We start from the raw sequence: 7,737 nt of genomic DNA, 5'->3' as shown, positions 1-7,737 counted from the left end.
TTTTGCTTGATCTAAAATGTCTTTCTCCATGGTCTGAACCTCTAACAATTTACTTAACACTCTTTCAGTTTGTTTTTTACTAATTTCTAATCTATAATAAAGATAACGCAACCCAATAAGATAGCACAAAACAAAACCGAAACAGAATGAAACAAAAACAGAACAAAAAATCGTTGTATCAATTTTCCTATTTTCTTGACATGTGCATTTGTGGTCTATTTCTATCTCTTCCTCAGGAGCGAACAACTTCAAACCTTGAGCCAACCATTTTTCCCAGTCTGCCTGAGAAAATTCTAGGGATAGGCAGCTTGAAACAAACACAAAACAAATCAAAACAAGAACACATTGCTTTTTAAAATGGTCACCCATTCTCTTGCCTTCCCTTAGGGGCAAGCAATTTCACTTACCCTGAAGCTTCAGACATTCCCCATACGGGCCGCCAATTGCCGCTGTCTAGCTGGGCACAAATCACGAGCCACTGAAGCAGGAACAAACTTTATTTTTGAACTGCAAGAAAAAGCCTTACACACGCTCCTGGGGAATTCTCCCGAATGCCACGCAGCTAGTCCAGGAACCCCCAGCCAGAAATATCTCTCCCGGAAATCCCTCCTCCTGCACTTCCCCAACCAATGGGAACTCTCGGGGAATCCCCGGAAATCCCCATGAGAACTCCAAAATAGTTCGAGAACTCAAAAGTTGCGGCAGAGGCGGATAGCAATGCCTCACCTGTCAATCAATACTGTTGGCAAAATGCCAGGGGCCATACAGACTCAGCCATGGCTCTCAGCAAGGTGGTAGCATGCTCGCCTGGCTTGCGTGTGGCCCAGGTACAATCCTCAGCACCTCATACAAACAAAGATGTTGTGTCCGCCGATAACTAAAAAAAGAAAATATTAAAAATTCTCTCTCTCTCTCTCTCTCTCTCTCCCCCCCTCCCTCTTTAAAAAAAAAAAGAAATAAAGAAAGTTGCCCCCCCAACTGAAAGAATCCTCCACGCAAAAGACACTTTGCTGGGAGAATTCCAATTTTATTGCAAAAGGCTGTGTGCTTTTATAGATCTAAGGGGAGATGGCAGGGCTTAGACAAATGGCAGGCCACCGGTTTATTGGCAAGTTCTTCCAGATATCAGCTCCAGAGCCCAGGAATTAGTTCTTATTGGGGCTAAGGTTCCCTGCCAGCGAGATTTGAAATTGACGCCATCGGGAGAGTTCACACGGCGGGAACTTTTCGCACCAGTGAGAAAAAGGGGAAAGTAGGAAGAGAAGGTCATTAGGCGCCATGTTGGGGTTTTTCTCTGGGGTGCAGCTGCCGTTTATACTTTTCCCAACACCCACTACCAACATCCCCCAGAGGGCAAGGGGGAATACATACTAGTTATAATTGAACCTACCTTGGTACATTGTCACCCAAAGTCCACAGTTTACCTTAGAGTCCACGCTCAGTGTTGTACATTCTATGCATTTTGACAAATGACATGCACTGGATATTACAGCCTCACACTGAGGTTTTAACTTTTTGGGGGGGAGCGGTGGTGCTGGGGATTGAGCCCAGGGCCTTGAGCATGCTAAGGAGGGGGGGGGCTCTGCCACTGAGCCACATCCCCTCGATAAATGGAAAACTGATGACCTCTCCAGATAGTGCTCTTGTGAAGTAGTTTTGCCTAAAGGCCTAACACCTATAAGCCCCTCTGAAGTTTTACTTTGGATGCAGACTGTAGACCACAAGCAGTTCCCTGCACTGGAGGACAGGCTCCCTCGTAGGAGAGCAGATCTGAGCCAACTCTCGCGTCAGACAGGGCCAGGCACAGCTCCAGAGGCCAGATGGTGGCAGCCATTCTCTCCCCAGGTTTTTTTCTTCCTGATGTTGCCTGCCCTAGAGCACAGATGGGGAAAGCCCTGCAACTGAGAAACCCGGATTCCGGTCCCAGCCCAGCATGTGTAGGCATGTCACACTCTTTAAAATACGATCTCATGAAAGTGATGGCTTCTATTATTTCTAACCAGTAAAATCTCTCCTATGCAGGTGAGGAATGTTCCAGTCCCCACTCCACCACAGTTTGTCTCCATGTTCCTGGCCACCCAGACACCACCCACCCTTAGCTGATGGCTCAGATTAATTCCAAATGCCTGGGCAAATATTTCAGCCATGGCCTTGAGTCCTTGAATCCTGACATTGCTCATGAAATGAACAAGTTCCAGGTGGAGGGGTCTCTTACAACCACGGAGTGTGAAGAAATCACTTTGCTGATTTTGGAGCCTTGCATAAAACAGAAACAAAAATGTAAAATAACCTAGAGGCTGCAGAGACCCGGGCGCATGTCCCTCCATGCCCTGCAGAGGGCAACCTGCCCTTGTGATCGGCTCTGGCTGGTTTGGAGTGGTCTCCTTTTCTCCTGGCTTACCCCCAGGGCCTGGAATGGAAGAGGAATTGAACCAGCATAGTCAATAAAAATGTGAGTTAAATGTCATCTTAGCCACTCACAGGAGGCTTCTGCTTGGCCCTTTCTGGTGGTCCCCATTCTCAATTCTCCCAGGTGGCCTGAATTCTGATGTCCCGATGAAAATCCCTGAACTCATAGACTGTCCTTATGGTCCATTTTCTTTTTGGGAGACACTGAGAACTCGATTAATGGGAAACTGATAACCTTTCAAGATAGTGCTCTTGTGAAATAGTTTTGCCTAAAGGCCTAACACATGTAAGCTCAAGCGTGATCCATTTGTCTCTTCTTGTCCTTGACCCAAGAAGAAAATGCAAAACAGGAAGGCTGGAAAATAACAGTTGAAACAAATATATGAATGCATTTGGAAGCCAGGCCTTTCCCTCCTAGGACTGACGGGGGTCAGACAGATGTGAGTGGTGGGCACAGGAGGTTAAGGGAGAAATTCTATAAAATGAGACCACTGTGCAGACCCCACATGCTTTCTTTTCCAAGAAGCAGTTTACCTGCAGCCCCGTCTGGCCTAAGACAGGATATGCCGCATTCCTTTCAAAGTACCTGTTATCTGCAGGAGAATTGCAAGCCCGAAATAATGTGGATATGAGGAACCGAGTTACTCTGAAAGCTCACATGGACCAGATTCTAAGCCTGGGAGATAAGCATGATTCCTCCCGACCATAAAATCTGTAAGAATTTATGGTTAAAAATCCAATTAGAACTCGTCAGCATGGGCCAAGGTGACCTGGAGTAGTGGGGACTTGAAAGTCTGATGTCATTCTGCTGTCAGTCAAACGTCAAGAGGTGGAGTTGGGTGGGACTCTCTGAAAACTTCTCTGGGATCCTCAACCAAACCAGAGTGCAGGAGAGGCATGGTGTCCCCCTCTTCCTTGAGAGGACCCCCTTCTCCCTTGAGAGTGTCCCCTTTTCCTTCCTATTGAAGCCATATTTAAAGTTAGGTAGTCAGTGTAGTTAGGTAAATCGGGTCTAATATCAAGTAAGATCCAAAATGGAGGCCATGTTGAGAATGAATTCCGGGAAAAGCAGAACAACTCTTGGAATGTTAATGAAGTCCGGGAAAAGCCCATCCCAGAGCCCATCCCAAAGAAGTGTTAATGAAGATTACTTCTTTGGCCCACCTGTGCCCCACCCCTCAGGCCTTCCCACCTACATTCCATCACTGAAAGAACTATAAAAAGGGGAAACTACCGCACTTCCACGGATTCCACCTCTTGGGTCCCCTTCTTCCTCTGGAGAAGTCTTTTTTCTGCTGTCTTTTAATGAACTTCTAATTTCCACTCTGACCTTGCCTCGGCGTGCTTCTCTGGTGTTATTCTTCAACACTGGGCAAGCAAGGACTCGTCAGCGGTCGACAGTGGTAACACTATCTCTTCAGTAAACTCAAGCCTGTTACTCTGAGCGACATGTCTCAATTTTTTTTTTTACTTAAGGCAAGAATCAGGGCTTGAAGGGGGGGGACTTCATTCTGCCTCAGTTTCCCAGAAGGCCCCAGCTTTAACAGGACTAGAATTCCTAGGTGGTACAGTAGGACAGGTGTCTGTAGACATAGACTTTACCTGAAACCACTTAATATGGCTGCAGCTGGTTAGGAGGCTGGAGAATGGGGGGCTGGGTGTGAGGAGGCCTGTGCTACTGAGGAGCTGGGGTTCTAGCAGAGACTCGGGTGTCTTTCCCTCCATGACCCCTGCACGTCCCTTTGCTTTTCTACTTAAATGCAGATGGAGATGCCCAGACTGCTCCAGGGGTCCCCGCACCCTCATCTGCCACCAGCGGGTAGATTTGCCCCCTGGATTCCCACGGAGCAGCTCCAACACTTGCCACGGGAAGATGCAGCTGCCGTCCAACTGAAGCTGCCCCGATGGGGGACTTGCGTGTTTCCGGGTTCTCTCTGCAGGGTGAGCTCCTTGTCTTCTGTAGTGAGCTGACCTGTGCCCCGAGAAAGGAATGCCCAAGTCCTAACCCTTGGTCCCTGCCAGGTGCCCTCCCTGGGAAAGAGTCATTGCAGATGTCTTTGAGTGAAGAGGTTCAGGTAGGGGCTGAATCCCAACCACTGATGTCTTTATGGAGGAAACGAGAGGCTGGAGCCACAGAGGAGACGGAGTCAAAGGTCCAGAGACGCATGTGACGGAGGTGTCCACACGCTGAGAGAGGGATGCCCAGGATGCTGATGCCCCCAGGACCCGGGAGGAGGCATGGCCGGGTGGAGCCTCCCTCCGAGCCTCAGAAGGAAACAGCCCCTTCCGGCTCCTTGATTTGGACTTGCGGCCTCCAGTACCTGGAAAGACCCTGTTGTGGTCATTCATTCTGGTAGCCCTACCGCTGGTGACACTCTCCACGGCCTTAGAGTTCTGTCCAGGGCAGTCGGTAGCAGTCTCCTGTAAGGGTAAAAGAAATTGAAGTTAAAGTGTTAAAAGACCGGGCATTGTAAAGTTTCTAAGCTGCAAGGCCTGAGTTAAAAAGTAAAGGACCAGGTATTGTTAAGTTCCTATGCTACACGCAAAACCTGAAATTCCTGTAGCTGTTAGGACAATTCACCAGAACTGCCCAGTAAATATTCCCCCTGACCGCCTGGTTGTTTAATAACCTAGGACTCTGTGTGACCTTGCACGTAGACATCGCAGGGCCTGAACCAATCAGTTTGAATGTACCTCCCTCCTTAGAACTGACCTATCACCCCCGCCCGACCTGTTCCCGCCAATGAATGAACTAATCATGTTTTAGAATTGTTGTTTGATTTTCCCGTGGTGTATGATGATTTGTTAAAGGAGACTGTGATGTATGTAAAGTCCCCGCCCTCCCCAAAAAGTGTACTTAAGCAGTGCCCAGCCCCTGCTCGGGGCTCTGGGCTGCTCTCCCTTCTTGAGTGAGCACGGAGCCCCAGCGCGCTGGAATGGATCCCCAATAAATCCCCTTCTGCAATTGCATGAGTCAGTCTCTTGGTGGTCTCTTCCTCCGACGCTTTGCCGGACCCTTACACTCCCAGTTCCCCTTTGTTTAAACAGTTGTATGGGACTTATGCTTTCCCTGTGTCTCTGAGCCCCTTTCCCTTGACCGTGGTGGACTTCCTGCCCAGGACTCTCCTCCTCCCTGACTCCCCTTCCGGCCTTCTCATGCCCGACGGCCGACGGCACAGTCAGTGCTGGAAGGGGTCCAGGGACAGGTACTTTGCCCCAACCTGGCCTCGCTTTGCTGTGGATTTCCTGAGGACAGCACCTACTAGAAACCAGTAACTTCTCAGTTTGCCATAATTGCTCAGTTCCTCTGTCAGATGGATGGAGAGGCCAGGGCCCCCGGTGGGAAGGAAAAAGAGTGGGGGTATCCCAGAGGGCCCTGGTGTCTCCTGGCCCCTGAGACCTGAACTGAGCTCTGAGTGGACCAGGTCCCTTGTGTTCCCAGCTGCCCTCTGAGCAGAAAACCCACAGGCCTACAAGAAAGAACTACTGCCCAGCCCGGCCAGCCTCAGCAGGGAGGCCTGCACGCGGAGGAGCAGGAAGCCTCTGGGGCGCTCTGCAGGTGGGCAGTGGCCTTGCCGCCATCTGCTTTCCACAGTGGGAAGACACAGGTGCCAGGCAGCTTCCTTCTTCTTGGCCACCTTGAGAGGTGGTCACCTGAGCCACTCACTCCCTTAACTATACCAGATATCTGTCCTTTGGTTGGCAAGAGGTGGGGTCCTCCGGGGAATCAGCTCCAGTGCTTCTAATGATCATCTAAGGTGAGCTCCCGGTGGTCGGTCCCTCTTTCTGTTTTCTAGCTGTGGACTTGGGCTTTGGCTTTATGCCGGCAGAAAGGGCAGGTTCTTGGCGTGGAGGGTCACTGGAGCTCAGCGGGAGGCCGCGAGCACAGGGGAGAGGGCTGGGGAAGCCTGGGCCCTCACACTCAGGATCACTCACGCACACCCCATGGCGGCCTCTTGAGCAGAAACCTTTCACTCTGAACCCTGGGAAGCCCTGCCCAAACACTGGCCAGTTCCCAGGGCAACTGGGAGCTATTGGGAACAGGTGTCCTGCTGAGGGCCAGCAGGGAAGGGCCCCTTGTCCAGGAGCATGGGGAGGGCTCTGTCTGGCAGACATGATGATCTCTCTCTGGGCCACTGTGGTGCAGGAGGGGGACAGACAAATCTGGGTTCAAGTTACAACCCGCCACTTCTTAGATGTCACTGGGGGTGGAGAGTTTACTCTGGGCCTCGGTTTCATCTGTGACACAGGAGAAGTGGCTGTGTGACAGGGTTCTTGTGTCCCTCATTTAGGAGGTGCTCAGAGAGTCCTTCAGCGGGGTGCAAATGAGAGGGGAGACCACTTTGCGTTTGAGAGACCCTCCAGGAACTCACTGAGTAGAAACCTCCACTCTCCTGGGAGGGGCGCATGCTGACCAGTGCCCACCCAGGGGAAAGTGCTTCTGATCTTTCTCTTTTCAGTGGTGGGTTTTGCCCTTGGGTCCCCTGGTGGGGTCTGGACTGGAGCATCGAGGGGGGGCGGCCTGGGGTGCAGCGTCTGCCCCACAGCTCGGCACCCAGCGGGCAGGCTGCAGGAGAGCTCTTCCTCTGCTAGTATGTGGTCATTTTCTTGTCTGGGGGGCCACTGGCTGCACTCGGTGTGATGTTACAGCAGCCCTCAGCACCCTGGATCCTCCAGGCACTTCCTCAGTGACACCCAAGGGAGGAGATGCTGGACGTTTGACATTGGCTTATCCACCTCCTCCCTTCTGCAGCTGCAAATGGAGGGGCGGCGGGGCAGGGGTAGGCTGCGGCCGGGAGCGGCCCAGCTGCCCAGCGGGCTGTTCTCTGAGGGAGGCCAGTTCCAGGAGGAGAGGCTGGTTCCCTGCATCCTGTCCCCCTGGGTGTGGGCCTGAGTATCAGGCTGAGGCAAAAGGAGAAAGGTGGGGTGGGGGTCTTTAGGAAGGGAGTTGCGGCCCTCAGGGGCACACCATGGGTGCCCTGGGACACTCTGACACTCCGGCCACTGTTTTCACCCAGTGGCAATCAGGGCAAGGAGACGGGAGGGAACAGCACGGATACAGAGGGGATGCCTTTTAGCCTGGACGGGGTATGGAGATCCTCTGTGGAGGGTTTGGGGACACTGGTCTGAGTCAATTCCAGGGTTCAATAATTGAGTATGTCATACGGTTACTGTTACACGTCACCATCCATGAGCAAGCCCCCTTGATTTTCAGAAGTCCCTCTAGAAAATCAACCATCATACAAGCTGTAAGTGTGCTAACAGTTATCGGCCCCAAGCCCAACTGAGACAAGTCTTGAAACAGTGGATTTGCTCACCCGGCTGTGG

The 7,737-nt window shown here is 51.5% G+C and overlaps 1 long non-coding RNA gene across 1 annotated transcript; it reads left to right on the top strand.

Moving 5' to 3' along the window:
• Window positions 1-1,618: 1,618 nt before the first annotated feature.
• On the top strand, window positions 1,619-5,379 carry LOC131423487 (uncharacterized). Its single transcript, XR_009225124.1, has 2 exons — window positions 1,619-2,452; window positions 4,174-5,379. It is a non-coding gene; the product is annotated as an uncharacterized LOC131423487 (long non-coding RNA).
• The last annotated feature ends 2,358 nt before the right edge of the window (window positions 5,380-7,737 follow it).

This window comes from Marmota monax, unplaced genomic scaffold, assembly GCF_021218885.2.
Source record: "Marmota monax isolate L192 unplaced genomic scaffold, Marmota_monax_Labrador192_F-V1.1 WCK01_AAM20220418_F8-fsc02020, whole genome shotgun sequence".
Taxonomy (NCBI): domain Eukaryota; kingdom Metazoa; phylum Chordata; class Mammalia; order Rodentia; family Sciuridae; genus Marmota; species Marmota monax.
This window is presented reverse-complemented; position numbering and strand designations above follow the sequence as displayed.